The following is a 15134-nucleotide window of genomic DNA, read 5'->3' on the forward strand; positions in this document are numbered from 1 at the left end:
CTTGCCATGGAAGGAGTGCAGCGAAGATTCACCAGGCTGATACCTGGGATGGCAGGAATGACGTATGAGGAGAGATTGTGTCGATTGGGCTTATACTCACTGGAGTTTAGAAGATTGAGAGGGGATCTCATCGAAACCTATAAAATTCTGTCAGGCCTGGACAGACTAGATGCAGGAAGGATGTTTCTGATGGCTGGGGAGTCCAGAACCAGGGGTCATAGTCTAAGGATAAGGGGTAAGCCATTTAGGACTGAAATGAGGAGGAATTCTTCACCCAGAGACTGGTGAACCTGTGGAATTCTCTGCCACAGAGGGCGGTGGAGGCCAGTTCATTAAGTATATTCAAGAAAGAGTTGGATATATTTCTTAAGGCTAAAGGGATCAAGGGATATGGGGAGAAGGCAGGGACAGGGTACTGAATTTGGATGATCAGCCATGATCTCATTGAATGGCGGAGCAGGCTCGAAGGGCCGAATAGCCTACTCCTGCTCCTATCTTCTATGTTTCTATGTTTCTATGGCAGGCCACCTCAGTCCTGTGGAATGCACATCTTGTGCCATGTGGGAACTCCAGGATGCTTCCCATGTCCTGGACAAACACATGTACAGCAAGTATCGTCAGCTGAAGGAGCTCGAACTCCGGGTTTCGGAGCTTGAGCAGTGGCTGGCGTCACTGCGGTGCATTTGTGAGACTGAGAGCTACATGGATAGCACATTTCAGGAGGTGGTCACCCCGCACATTAAGAGAGTGCCGGCAGAGAGGGAATAGACAGCAACAACAACTTGTATTTATATAGCGCCTTTAACATAGGAAAACGTCCCAAGGCGCTGCACAGGAATATTTTAAGCCAAAAAATTTGACACAGCCACATAAGGATAAATTAGGACAGGTGACCAAAAGCTTGGTCAAAGTGGTAGGTTTTAAGGAGCGTCTTAAAGGAGGAAAGAGAGGTAGAGAGGTGGACAGGTTTAGGCAAGGAATTCCAGAGCTTAGGACAAAGGCAACAGAAGGCACGGCTGCCAATGGTTGAGCGATTATAATCAGGGATGCTCAGGATGGCAGAATTAGAGGAGCGCAGATATGGGGGGTTGTGGGCTGAAGGAGATTACAGAGCTAAGGAGGGATTTGAAAACAAGGATGAGATTTTGAAACCGGGAGTCAATGTAGGTCAGCGAGCACAGGGGTGATGGGCGGACGGGGCTTGGTGCGAGTTAGGACACGGGCAGCCGAGTTTTGGATGACCTCAAGTTTACAGGTAGTGCAGGAGTCCCCTGAGTGCATCTCACTATCCCGCTGTTATGAATCTTAGTGAGTGCGATGATTCCTCTGAGGAGTACAGCCAGAGCCAAGTCCACGGCACCACGGGTGGCTCAGCTGCACAGTGGGGGAGGAGAAAGATCAGGAAAGCAATAGTGATAGGGGATTCAATAGATAGGGGAACAGACAGGCGTTTCTGCGGCCGCAGACATGATTCCAGGATGGTATGTTGTCTCTCTGGTGCCAGGGATGTCACTGAACGGCTGCTGAACATTCTGAGGAGGGAGGGTGAACAGCCAGAGGTTGTGGTCCATATCAGTATTAACAACATAGGTAGAAAGAGGGATGAGATCATGCAGGCAGATTTCAGAGAGCTAGGAAAGAAATTAAAAAGCAGGACCTCAAAAGGCCTCCGGATTACTCCCGGTGCCACGCGCTAGTGAGTACAGAAATAGGATATAGCAGATGAATGCGTGGCTGGAGAGATGGGGCTCGATTTTAATAGCCCTCAGGAGGCGGGTTTGGAGGCGGGTCAGCAGCGAAAATTGGAGAAAATGGCTTCAGACTGCCAACCCACCCCCAGCCGATTTTCATGAGTGTCGGGTCAGCCGCTCCCAAACTGACCCGACTGGAACCGGTGGGACAGGTAGTTAAACCTGTTAACAGCCTGTTAACTGCCTTGCTAGTCCATAGAGGTTTCCCATTTTCGTGCTTCTGGCTCCTGTTTCCCATCTTGTCCGAAACAGGCCGGCTGCAAGGAGACTAGTTTCTCGAGGACATGATTTGTTGCCATTGGTGCAGCACTTTAAAAATGCTCCCATAACATGGCTGACATTCAAATGCAACAACTTTGTCGTTGGAGGTTTGGGATAAGATTTTGCAAATCTACTGACCTTGTGACTGTTCAAGCTGACACCCAACCTTGCGGGGAGGTTTGCTAGTAGTGTTGGGACGGGGGGGGGGGGGGGTTTAAACTAACTTGGCAGGGGGATGGGATACAGAGTGGAGCTGTAGTAGGGGGTGATGCACAGCCAAATATAGAGGAAAAACAAGTCAGCCTGGAAGGCAGAGCAAATATGTAATGGCACAAGGGAGTATGGCAAAGCTGGATGGCATTTATTATAATGCAAGGAGTCTTGCAAGTAAGGCAGATGAATTAAACATAGAAGATAGGAGCAGGAGTAGGCCATTCGGCCCTTCGAGCCTGCTCTGCCATTCAATGTGATCATGGCTGATCATTGAAGGTGTTGATGAACACATGGGAGTATGATATTGTTGCTATCACGGAGACATGGTTGAGGGAGGGGCAGGACTGGCAGCTCAATATTCCGGGGTATAGAATCTTAAGGCGAGACAGAGGGGGGTGTAAAAGAGGAGGAGGTGTCGCAATATTAATCAAGGAGTCAATTACTGCTGTAAGAAGGGATGATATCTTAGCAGGTTCCTCTCATGAGGCCATATGGGTAGAACTTAAAAACAAAAAGGGGACAAGCACTTTGCTAGGAGTGTACTATAGGCCCCCAAACAGTCAGGGGGAGATAGAGGAACAGATATGTAGGCAAATCTCAGAGATGTACATAGAAATAATAGGGTAATAATAGTAGGGGATTTCAACTTCCCCAATATTAACTGGGATAGTCAGAGTGTGAAAGGCTTAGAGGGTGCAGAATTCTTAAAGTGCATCCAGGAGAGCTTTTTGAGCCAGCATGTAGAAAGTCCTACAAGAGAGGAGGCGGTACTGGATCTAATTCTAGGGAATGTAGCCGGGCAAGTGGTAGAAGTGTCAGTAGGAGAGCATTTTGGTGACAGTGACCATAATTCGGTGAGATTTAAGGTAGTCATGGAAAAGGACAAAGATGGACTGGAAATAAAGGTTCTAAATTGGGGGAAGGCTGATTTTAATATGATAAGGAAGGATCTGGCCAAAGTGGATTGGGATAAGCTACATGTAGGAAAATCCACATCAGAGCAGTGGGAGTCTTTCAGAAAGGAGAAATAGAGAGAGTATAACGACAACATGCTCCCGTAAAGGTCAAGGGTGGGACCAACAAGCCCAGGGAACCCTGGATGTCAAGGGATATACAAGAATGGATTAGGAAAAAAAGGGAGGCTTTTGGCAGATACGTGGAAGCCCTAGAGGAGTATAGAAAGTACAGGGGGGGTGCTTAAAAAAGAAATTAGGAGAGCGAAGAGGGGGCATGAAAAAACACTGGCGGGCAAAATAAAGGAAAATCCCAAGGCGTTTTATAAGTATAATTAAGGGTAAGAGGATAACCAGGGAAAGAGTAGGGCTCATTAGGGATTAAAGTGGCAATCTGTGTGTAGAGCCGGAAGATGTGGGTGAGGTTTTAAATGAATATTTTGCATCTGTGTTCACTATGGAGAAGGACAATGTAGGCATAGAAATCAGGCAGGGGGATTGTGATATACTTGAACAAATTAGTATTGAGAGGGAGGAGGAACTAACGGTTTTAGCGGGCTTAAAAGTGGATAAATCCCTAGGCCCAGACGAGATGTATCCCAGGCTGCTGTGGAGGTGATTGCAGGGGCTCTGACACAAATTTTCAGAACTTCTCTGGCCACAGGGGAGGAGCCAGAGGACTGGAGGACAGCTAACGTAGTACCATTATTCAAGAAGGGTAGTAGGGATAAACCAGGGAATTACAGGCCAGCGAGCCTAACATCAGTGGTAGGGAAATTATTGGAAAAAATTCTGAGGGACAGAATTAGTCTCCACTTGGAGTAGGCAACGATTAATCAAGGATAGTCAGCATGGCTTTGTCAGGGGGAGATCATGTCCAACCAATTTGATTGAATTTTTCAAGGGGGTGACTAGGTGTGTGGATGAGGATAGTGCAGTTGATGTAGTCTACATGGACTTCAGTAAGGCTTTTGACAAAGTCCCGCATGGGTGACTGGTCAAGAAGGTAAGAGCCCATGGGATCCAGGGCAATTTGGCACATTGGATCCAAAATTAGCTTAGTGGCAGGAGGCAGAGGGTGATGGTCGAAGGTTGTTTTTGTGACTGGAAGACTGTTGTCCAGTGATGTACTGCAGGGATTGGTGTTGGGTCCTTTGCTGTTTGTAGTGTACATTCATGATTTAAATAGGAATGTAGGAGGTATGATCAGTAAGTTTGCAGATGGCACGAAAATTGGTGGAGTGGTAAATAGTGAGGAGGGAAGCCTCAGGCTACAGGACGATATAGACGGGTTGGTCAGATGGGCAGAACAGTGGCAAATGGAATTTAACCCTGAAAAGTGTGAGGTGATGCATTTTGGGAGGACTAACAAGGCAAGTGAATACACAATGAATGGTAGGATCCTAGGGAGGACAGAGGATCAGAGGGGCCTTGGTGTGCATGTACATAGATCCCTGAAGGCAGCAGGACAGGTAGGTAAGGTGGTTAAAAAGGCATATGGGATACTTGCCTTCATTAGCCGAGGCATAGAATATAAGAGCAGGGAGGTTATGATGGAGCTGTACCAAACGCTAGTTAGGCCACAGCTGGAATAGTGTGTGCAGTTCTGGTCGCCACACTATAGGAAGGATGTGATTGCATTGGAGAGGGTGCAGAGGAGATTCACCAGGATGTTACCTGGGCTGGAACGCTTCAGCTATGAAGAGAGACTGGACAGGCTGGGGTTGCTTTCCTTAGAGAAGAGAAGGCTGAGGGGGGACCTGATTGAGGTGTACAAAATTATGAGGGGCATAGATAGGGTAGGTAGAAAGGAACTTTTCACCTTAGTAGAGGGGTCAATAACCAGGGGGCATAGTTTCAAGGTAAGGGGCAGAAGGTTTAGAGGGGATTTGAGGAAAAACTTTTTCACCCAGAGGGTGGTTGGAATCTGGAACTCACTGCCTGAAAGTGTGGTAGAGGCAGGAACCCTCACAACATTCAAGAAGCATTTAGATGAACACTTGAAACGTCATAGCATACAAGGCTATGGACCAAGTGCTGAAAAATGGGATTAGAATAGATAGGGCTTAATGGGCAGCACGGACACGATGGGCCGAAGGGCCTCTTTCTGTGCTGTATAAATCTATGACTCTATGACATCTGCAGTATGACCTGATTAGAATAATTTCAGGCCACTTCGACTGTGCGCTTGCAAGCTTCTTGCCTCAACTGCAATCTATAGCTTCGGGATGGGAATCATTTATATCCTCTCATCCTGGTCATCAGATTCGGAGGAAGAGCAGCCGCGGCAGCACCACAACCAGCCACAACAGCAGCATCAGGAGCGCCAACCTCCTCCTCACCCACCTGATGATGCACAGGGCGGAGGGCGTCAGCGCAGACTGCACCTCACCGCAGGAGATACCCCCAACACAGGGTTTACAGGCAGAGAATCAGCTTCCTCAGCATGACTAAGCAGCAGTGCCAAAGGAGGCGGAGACTTTCGAGAGACATAGTCGCTGACATTTGCACAATGCTGCACCAACACCTGGAGCCCCGGGGTGCATGTGGACATTCCTTACCAGTGGCTGTCAAAGTCACCACCGCACTCAACCTCTTTGCTTTGGGCTCCTTCCAGGGATCAGCTGTAGACATCAGCAGCATCTCCCAGTCGGCCGCACACACCTGCATCACGCAGGTCACCGATGCCCTCTTTGCAAAGGCGCACAATTACATCCGCTTCTCCACGGATGGCCCAATTGTGACCGCGCGTGTGGTTGGCTTTGCCAATATGGCAGGCTTCCCAAGGGTGCAGGGTGTCGTAGACTGCACACATGTGGCCATTAGGGCACCCCATCACAACCCAGCTGTATTGGTCAACTTCAAGGGATTCCACTCCCTGAACGTCCAGCTGGTGGGTAACCACAGGAAGATCATCATGCATGTTTGTGTAATGTACCCTGGCAGTTGCCATGACTCCTTCATCCTTCTACTGTGCCTCAGCTCTTCCATCCACCAACCCAACTTTCTGGATGGCTTCTTGGCGACAAGGGCTATCACCTGAAAAAGTGGCTTATGACATCGATGAGGATGCCATCAAACAATGCTGAGGAGCGGTACAATGTGAGTCACATATCCACCAGAAGCATCATCGAGCAAACCATCAGCTTGCTCAAAATGCGCTTCCGATACCGAGACACTTCTGGAAGAGCCTTGCAGTATGCACCAGCCAGGGTGTCCAGCATCACCGTGGTCTGCTGTTCCCTGCACAACATCGCACAGCAGCGCGGCTTAGTGCTGCCGGATGAACAAGTGGCTCAGCACATAGCCTCCTTGGAGGAAGAGGACGAGGAAGAGGAGAAGGATGAGGAGGAGGACGGGGAGCGACGCCTTGCGGGGCCGGATGTGAACAATCCAGCAGCAGGTGACCACATTGCTGGCTGTCAGGCAAGGGGTGCACTCATCCATGCCAGATTCACGTAAGCTTACGCTTCAACCACAGGTGGCTGGCACATGGAGATGAATATAAGTTCGACATTCTCAAAACCCCAGGCATCATCTGTCCAATAAACGGTGGTTTGTGCTCAGTGTCACCACCAACATTCTACATGGAATTCTCCCTGAGCCCTCACTCTTGAACTTCCATTTCCCAGAACACAGAGTCCACACTTTAGGTGATCTCAGCAGATCATTAAACCTTTTTCGACACTGAACCCATGTGCGTCTGCACACAGACCTCGAACTCACCTCAGCAACTTGCAACCAAGCTGCCTTGATTTGCTGAGGAGGCCTCCTCCTCCCGTTTCCAGGGAAGAGGACCTCCTGACATCCTCTAACTCCCTCCACAAGAGCATGGAGGGAGCCCTCATTGAACCTGGGTGCAGTCTTAGTTTTTGGGGCTGCCATTCCTGCAGCAGCCAGCACTTTTAACAGAAAAAAGCTAATGCTTCTGCAAAGGGAACATGGCCCCTTTAAATTTTCACTGAAACAACACGTCATCAGAGGCGAGCATCTGACACTCTGCAAGCAATTGTTTGGATGGACCCGCACGTCGGCCATAATGAGGCCAATCAACCTAAAATCTCATCTGCAGGGCGGCGGCAACCAGGAGCGGGTCCGGAAGACGTTGAGCAGCGGGCCCGTCGTCAACTCGCCTCCTTCATAAAAATCGAACCCATGGTGCAGGAGGGAGAGCTTTAGATTCCCAGGACATTGGGACCGGTTCTGGGGGAGGTGGGACCTGCACAGGCCAGACGGGTTGCACCTCAACAGAGCCGGAACCAATATCCTCGCGGGGAGGTTTGCTCATGCTAATTTGGCAGGGAGATGGGTACCTGGATGTAGCATTAGAAAGGAGAAACAAGGAGCACAAAGGAGTGGGAGAGACAGATAGCACTAGAGTAAGAAATAGTACAGTATTAGGTGGGGTCAGATTAAGAAAGAATACAAGGTCTAAGACAGGTTTACAGTGCATGTGTGTAAACGCACAAAGCGTGGTCAATAAGGCTGGTGAGCTGCAGGCGCAAATAGACACATGGGAATATGATGTTGTGGCAGTAATGGAGACCTGGCTCAAAAAAGGACAGGATTGGGTACTAAATATTCCAGGATATAAGGTGTTCAAGAAAGATAAGGAAGGAAAGAAAGGAGGTGGGGTGGCAGTATTGATTAAGGAGAATATTACAGTGCTAGAGAGAGAGGATGTCCTGGAGGGGTCAAGGACAGAATCTATTTGGTTAGAGTTAAGAAACAATAGAGGTGCCATTACACTACTAAATGTATTCTATAGGCCACCTACTAGTGCTAAGGATATAGAGGAGCAAATTTTCAGGGAGATTACAGAGAGGTGCAAGAACTATAGAGCAGTGATAATGGGGGAACTTCAATTATCCTAATATAGACTGGGATATTATAGTGTAAAGGGCAGAGAGGGGGAAGAATTTCTGAAGTACTTTCAAGACATTTCAGGGGAACTTTCTTGATCAGTATGTTTCCGGCCCAACGAGGATGGAGGCATTGCTGGATCTGGTTCTGGGGAATGAGGTGGGTCAGCTGCATCAAGTGTCAGTAGGGGAACATTTAGGGAATAGTGATCATAGTAGCATAAGGTTTAGCTATGGGGAAGCACAGGGAGCAATCTAGAGTTAAAATACTTAATTGGAGGAGGGCCAATTTCAGTGGGTTAAGAACGGATCTGGCCCGGGTAAATTGGAATCAAAACAATTGAACAATGGGCTGCCTTTAAAGAGGAAATGGTTCGGGTACAGTCGAGGTACATTCCCACAAGGGGAAAAAGGTAGATCAACCAAAGCCAGAGCTCCCTGGATGACAAAAGAGATAGAGAGTAATATGAAGCAGAGAAAAGGGGCTTATGACAGATGTCAGGTTGTGAATACAAGTGAGAACCAGGCTGAATATAGAAAGTTCAGAGGGGAAGTGAAAAAGGAAATAAGAGGGGCAAAGCGAGAGCATGAGAATAGACTGACAGCTAACATAAAAGGGAATCCAAAAGTCTTGTATAGGCATATAAATAGTAAATGGGTAGTAAGAGGAGGAGTGGGGTCAATTAGGGACCAAAAAGGAGACCTACGCATGAAAGCAGAGGGCATGGCTGAGGTACTAAACAAGTACTTTGCATCTGTCTTTACCAAGGAAGAAGATGCTGCCAAAGTCATAGTGGAAGGGGAGGTAGTTGAGATAATTGATGTGATAAAAATTGATAAGGAGGTACTAGAAAGGCTGGCTGTACTTAAAGTAGATAAGTCACCAGGACCGGATGAGATGCATCCTAGAATGCTGAGGGAAGTAAAGGTGGAAATTGCAGAGGTACTGGCCATAATCTTCCAATCCTCCTTGGATACAGGGCTGGTGCCAGAGGACTGGAGAATTACAAATGTTACACCCTTGTTCAACAAAGGGATGTAAGGATAAACCCAGCAACCACAGGCCAGTCAGCTTAACCTCAGTGGCGGGGAAGCTTTTAGAAACAATAATCGGGGACAAAATTAACAGTCACATGGATAAGTGTGAATTAATTAAGGAAAGCCAGCATGAATTTGTTAAAGGCAAATCTTGATTGAATTTTTTGATGAGGTGACAGAGATGGTTGATGAGGGCAATGCGGTTGACGTGGTGTACATGGACTTCCAAAAGGCGTTTGATAAAGTGCCACATAATAGGCTCACCAGCAAAGTTGAAGCCCATGGAATAAAAGGGACAGTGGCAGCATGGACATGAAATTGGCTCAGTGACAGGAAACAGAGAGTAGTGGTGAACGGTTGTTTTTCAGACTGGAGGAAGGTGCACAGTAGTGTTTCTCAGGGGTCGGTACTAGGACCACTGCTTTTCTTGATATATATTAATGACTGAGACTTAGGTGTACAGGGCACAAATTCAAAATTTGCTGAAGACAAAACTTGGAACTATAGTGAACAGTGAGGAGGATAGTCATAGACTTCAAGAGGACATAGACAGGCTGGTGAGATGGGCAGACACGTTGCAGATTAAATTTAACGCACAAAATTGCGAAGTGATACATTTTGGTAGAAAGAACGAGGAGAGGCAATATAAACTAAAGAGTGCAATCCTAAAGGGGGTGCATGAACAGAGAGACCTGGGGGTATATGTGCACAAATCGCTGAAGGTGGCAGGGCAGGTTGAGAAAGCAGTTAAAAAAGCATACGGGATCTTGGGCTTTATAAGTAGAGGCATAGAGTACAAAAACACGGAAGTTATGATGAACCTTTATAAAACACTGGTTTGGACGCAACTGGAGTATTGGGTCCAATTCTGGGCACCGCACTTTAGGAAGGATGTGAAGGCTTTAGAGAGGGTGCAGAAAAGATTTACAAGAATGGTTCCAGGGATGAGGGACTTCAGTTACGTGGATAGACTGGAGAAGCTGGAGAGCGGAGAAGGTTGAGAGGAGATTTGATAGAGGTGTTCAAAATCATGAGGCATCTAGACAGAGTAGATAGAGATAAACTGTTCCCATTGGTGGAAGGGTCGAGAGCCAGTAGACACAGATTTAAGGTGATTGGCAGAATATCCAAATGCGACATGAGGAAAAACTTTTTACGCAGCGAGTGTTTATGATCTGGAATGCACTGCCGGAAAGAGCGGTGGAGGCAGATTCAATAGTGGCTTTCAAAAGGGAATTGGATAAATACCTGAAGGAAAAAAAATTGCAGGGCTATGGGGAAAGGGCGGGGGAGTGGGACTAGCTGAAGTGCTCTTTAAGGGAGCCAGCGCGGGCTCGACGGGCTGAATGGCCTCGTACTGTGCTGCATCGATTCTATAATCCACTGCGACTAATTTATTGGTCATTTGTATTCTCCCACTGCCGCCCCCCCCCCCCCCCCACCAACATTCCTCCCAAAAGCATAAACTCTGGCTGGCTTATGTTCCATAGTCACAGGAGTCATTAGATAGTGGTCAGGAGCAAGAACTTAAGAAACAGGAGCAGGAGTCGGCCAATCGGCCCCACAAGCCTGCTCCACCATCCAATAAGATCATCACAGAAACCCCACAGAGCAGATAGAGGCCATTTCGGCCCATCGAGCCTGCACCGACACATATCCCACCCGATCCCCGTAACCCCATGTATTTAATCCCCCTAACACTAAGGGTCAATTTATCATAGCCAATCATCCTAACCCGCACATCTTTGGACTGTGGGAGGAAACCGGAGCACCCGGAGAAAACCCACGCAAACACGGGGAGAATGTGCAAACTCCACACAGTCACCCGAGGCCGGATTCGAACCCGGGTCTCTGGCGCTGTGAGGCAACAGTGCTAGCCACTATGCCACCGTGCTGCCCATTGGATCAGCCCATCATGGCTGATCCAATCTTGGCCTCAACACCCCTTGACTCCCTTGTAGTTCAAATGTCTGTCAATCTCTGCCTTGAATATATTCAATGACTCCGCCTCCACAGCTCTCTGGGGTAGAGAATTCCAAAGATTCACGACCCTCTGAGAGAAGAAATTCCTCCTCATCTTAAATGGGCGACCCCTTATCCTGAAACTATGCCCCCTCATTCTAGATACCCCCACTAGGGGGAACATCCTCTCAGCATCCACCCTGTCAATCCCCCCCAGAATCTTATAGGTTTCAATAAGTTTACCTCTCATTCTTCTAAACTCCAATGGAGTATAGGCCCAACCTGCTCAACCTTTCGTCATACGTCAACCCCTTCATCCCAGGAATCAACCTAGTGAACCTTCTCTGCACTGCCTCCAATGCAAGTATATTCTTCCTTAAATATGGAGACCAAAACTGTACGCAGTACTCCAGGTGCGGTCTCACCAGCGCCCTGTAAAGTTGCATCAAAACTTCCCTACTTTTATACTCCATACCCCTTGCAATAAAGGTCAACATTCCATTTGCCTTCTTAATTACTTGCTGTACCTGCATGCTAACTTTTTGTGTTTCATGTACTAGGACCCCCAGATCCCTTTGTATCGCAGCATTTTGTTGTCTCACTCCATTTAAATAATAATTTGATTTTTTATTCTTCGTTCCAAAGTGGATAACCTCACATTTTCCCACATTATACTCCATCTGCCAGATTCCTGCCCACTCACTTAGCCTATCTATATCCCTTTGCAGACTCTGTGTCCTCCTCACAACTTGCTAACCCACCTATCTTTGTATCATCAGCAAATTTGGCTACAGTACACTCGGTCCCTTCATGCAAGTCATTAATATAGATTGTATATAGTTGAGGCCTCAGCACTGATCCCTGTGGCACCCCACTAGTTACTGATTGCCAACCCAAAAATGACACATTTATCTCGACTCTCTGTTTTCTGTTAGTTAGCCAATCCTCTATCCATGCTAATATATTACCCCCAACACCATGAGCTCTTATCTTGTGCAGTAACCTTTTATGTGGCACCTTATCGAATGCCTTCTGGAAATCCAAATACACTACATCTACTGGTTCCACCCTGCTCGTCACATCCTCAAAGAACTCTAGCAAATTTGTCAAACACGATTTCCCTTTCATAAAACCATGTTGACTCTGTTTGATTGTCTTGTGATTTTCTGAATGTCCTGCTATTACTTCCTTAATAATGGATTCCAGCATTTTCCCAATGACATATGTTAGGTTAACTGGCCTATAGTTTCCTGCTTTCTGTCTCCCTCCTTTCTTGAATAGTGACGTTACATTTGTGGTTTTCCAATCTGCTGGGACCTCTCCAAAATCCAGGGAATTTTGGTAGATTACAACCAACGCATCCGCTATCTCTGCAGCCACTTGTTTTAAGACCCTAGGATGCAGGCCATCAGGTCCAGGGGAATTGTCGGCCTTTAGCCCTATTAGTTTGCCTAGTACTTTTTCTCTAGTGATAGAGATTGTTTTAAGTTCCTCCCTCCCTATAGCCCCTTGATTATCTATTATTATTCGGATGTTTTTAGTGTCTTCTACTGTGAAGACCGATCCAAAATAATTGTTTAGAGTCTCTGCCATTTCTCTATTTCCCATTATTAATTCCCCAGTCTCATCCTCTAAGGGACCAGCGTTTACTTTAGCTACTCTCTTCCTTTTTATATACCTGTAGAAGCTCTTACTGTTTTTATATTATTTGCTAGTTTACTCTCGTACTCTATCTTCTCCCACTTTATAATTTTTTAGTCATCCTTTGCTGGTTTCTAAAAATGTCCCAATCCTCTGGCCTACCACTAATCTTCACAACATTGTATGCCTTTTCTTTCAATTTGATACCATCCTTAACTTCCTTAGTTAGCCACGGATGGTTCATCCTTCTCGTAGAGCCTTTCTTTCTCACTGGAATATACCTTTGCTGAGATTTACGAAATATCTCCTTAAATGTCTGCCACTGCTGATCTACTGTCTTACCCTTTAATCTATTTTCCCAGTCCACTTAACCAACTCTGTCCTCATACCCTGGTAATTGCCTTTTTTTAAGTTTAGGACACTAGTTTCAGATCTAAGTTTCTCATCCTCAAACTGAATTTGAACTTGGCTCTTCGCCGCCCCCCCCGCCCCCACCCCTACCCCTTTACTTCCCCAGAGACCCAAATCTGGTACTCACGCTGATGACGTGGTTTAGATTCACTAACTCAGCATAGATGACAGACTGAGCTTGTGATCTGCCTGGTCTGTGAGACTCATTTTTTCAATGCACACTGCGACAACTCACTAAACCAAGAAGGGAGGCAACCCTTTGCCAGTCAGTCGGTAGCACTCTCGCCTCTGAGCTAGAAGGTTGTGGGTTCAAGTCCCACTCCAGAGACTTGAGCACATAATCTAGTCTGATCCTTCAGTGTAGTACCGAGGGAGTGCTCCACCATCAGAGGTGCCGTCTTTCGGATCAGACGTTTAACGAGGCCCTGTCTGCACTAGATCCCAAGGCACTAATTTGAAGAGGAGCAGGGGTGTTCTCCCTGATATGCACTGGCCAATATTTATCCCTCAACCAACATCAATAATGATGATCAGGTCATTATCATATTGCTGTTTGTGGGAGCTTGCTGTGCTCAAATTGGCTGCAGTGTTTCCCACATTACAACGGTGACTACACTTCAAAAGTACTTCATTGGCTGTAAAGCGCTTTGGGACATCCTAAGGTCATGAAAGGCGCAATATAAATATAAATCTTTCTTTCAAGATTCATTCTGCTTTGACATGGAAAAGTGTGAAAGATACATTTACTGTTACAAGCTCAGCTTTATGCCTCACTTCTAAGCTGGCCCCGAACTCTCATGTGCTTATCTAACACATTCAAGTGGCTTGCATTTTAAATAAAGAACAGACCTCAATGCTTCCCGTAGCGTAGGTAATGTGAAATAAAGTGCTGGTGTTGACTTTAGTGCTGAGTCGTTTTCTAATAGTTCCACGAAACATGTGAAGTATAAAATCGCTGTTAAAATTCTGTGATAACAGCGGGACCTGTCGTTGCACGGTGGGGGGAGGGGGAAGCAGCAATGCACACGTGTTCGTGCTGGTACAATTCTCAAAGACTGAGAGGTTGTGGGGATGACAGCCAGAGGCAAGAGTTCACAGGGTCGGAGCAGGCAGAATGTAGAGATGGGAGGAAGGGTGAGGGAAAGGAAATGGAGATCGCAAAGCACAGGCAGGGAGTAAAAATAACAGCAGAACGTAACCAACAAAAAACAATAGAGGTGAGAGCAATCGCGTCATTAGGATTTGTGGTTCCCAGTCCTCTAAATGTCTTAAATTAAAAATGTAATTCTTGTGTTCCCTCCATCCTGACTGTGACATCTTGTGGATTCTCCCCACTCGAATTAATTCCATAAACCCCTCTGCCTCTCCACCTCCCCTTTCTTCTTTTAAGGCTCTCCTTAAAACTCATCTCTGACCATCACTCCTCCTTTGGTTCAGCTGCATTAATACGGCTAAAACCCAATTTTTTTTGGCATTACCCGACGCCTGCATCTCATTTCACTCCACCTTCTCTCTCTGGCTTCTTTCAACTTTGCCGCTGTCCTGTACTACAGGCTTATGACCTAATGGGAACGTGGCAACACGGAACTGTGAAGAGGATTGCAAGTAACTTCAAGAGGACATAGGCAGGTCAATAGATTGAGCAGGTAGATGTTGAATGAAATTTAACATGGAGTGACGCGAGGTGATATATCTTGGGAGGATGAATAAGCAGAGGACATAGACAGTAAATGGTAAAACTTTAAAAAGGAGTAGGGGAGCAACAAGACTTAAGGGTTCAGATAAATATCTGAGAGTGGGAGGACAAGTTGATGATGTGTAAAAAAAAAAAAAAAGCACCCCAATCCTAAGTCTTATACATGGGGCAAAGAGTACAAAAGCAAAGAGGTAAAACTATGTAAATCATCGGTTACGCAGCAGTTAGAATGTTGTGCTATGTTTTGGGCACCTTACTTTAGAAAGGGTATCAAGGCCATGGAGAGGGTGTAGAGGACGTTTACCAAGGTGACGCCAGGGATGAGAAGTTTTAGTTGTGAGGTGAG

The sequence above is a fragment of the Somniosus microcephalus genome, chromosome 9 (genome assembly GCF_052327205.1).
Source record: "Somniosus microcephalus isolate GS21.2 chromosome 9, FLI_Smic_1.0, whole genome shotgun sequence".
Lineage (NCBI taxonomy): Eukaryota > Metazoa > Chordata > Chondrichthyes > Squaliformes > Somniosidae > Somniosus > Somniosus microcephalus.